This window comes from Mandrillus leucophaeus, unplaced genomic scaffold, assembly GCF_000951045.1.
Source record: "Mandrillus leucophaeus isolate KB7577 unplaced genomic scaffold, Mleu.le_1.0 Scaffold35, whole genome shotgun sequence".
NCBI lineage: Eukaryota > Metazoa > Chordata > Mammalia > Primates > Cercopithecidae > Mandrillus > Mandrillus leucophaeus.
The window spans coordinates 3,819,342-3,820,282 of NW_012103698.1; positions in this window are offsets into that span (position 1 = coordinate 3,819,342).

Genomic DNA, 941 nt, shown 5'->3' on the forward strand with positions numbered 1-941 from the left:
AAGAAAAGATGTGGAGTAAATGAGCTATGTAGCTAATAGGAAGTGCAAAATGAGACTGTTTTGCCCTGGCGTTATTCTGACAGGAATTTTCTGTTCCAGGAAGGTCTTGGAGAATCTTAGAGTTTCCAACTACTCATGATTGGGCTCATTTTACACATGAGGCGATCCAAACTCTAAGAAGCAAAGAGGAGTTGAGTTGCCTATGGAGGAAGAGCAGAGTAGGATCTAAATGCTGCCAGCTTCTTACTTCAAACTCTGGGTGCCAGAAACCTCAGCTCTAATTTAAGAGATTTGACCAGTTCTGACGTTTAATAAACTTCACCATCTAGGCACCACATTCTGAGGGAGAAGCGAATTCAGGGTCTCTCAGCACCATAGGTAGCGGGGGCTTCCACTCACTCCCATATATAACGGATGTCCCATGAACTGATGGGCGGAGCTCCCAGCAAGCAAGGTTTGTCTTTGAGGAAGAGGAATGCTGAAAGCAGCAGGGTTTGTCTGTGGGCTTGGGGGGGAACTGGAGTGAGGGGGGCACAGGATATCCACCTTGGATCGTGACCCTTTCTTGGCCCCAAGGACTTACGGTGTTGTGGAGTGAGGGCCTGAGGCAGTGGCCATAAGAGCTGGTTCTATGTACTTTGGGAGGCTGAGGCGGGCGGATCACTTAAGGTCAAGAGTTCAAGACTAGCCTGGCCAACATGGCGAAACCCTGTCTCTACTAAAAATACAAAAATTAGCTGGGTGTGGTGGTGCCTGTAGTCCCAGCTACTCCAGAGGCTGAGGCAGGAGAATCGCTTGAACCTGGGAGGCGGAGGTTGCAGTGAGCTGAGATCATGCCACTGCACTCCAGCCTGGGCAACAGAGTGAGACTGTCTCAAAAAAAGAAAAACAAAAGCTAGTTCTGTGTGATGCCAGCCTCCAACAGCACTGCCTTCGTGCCC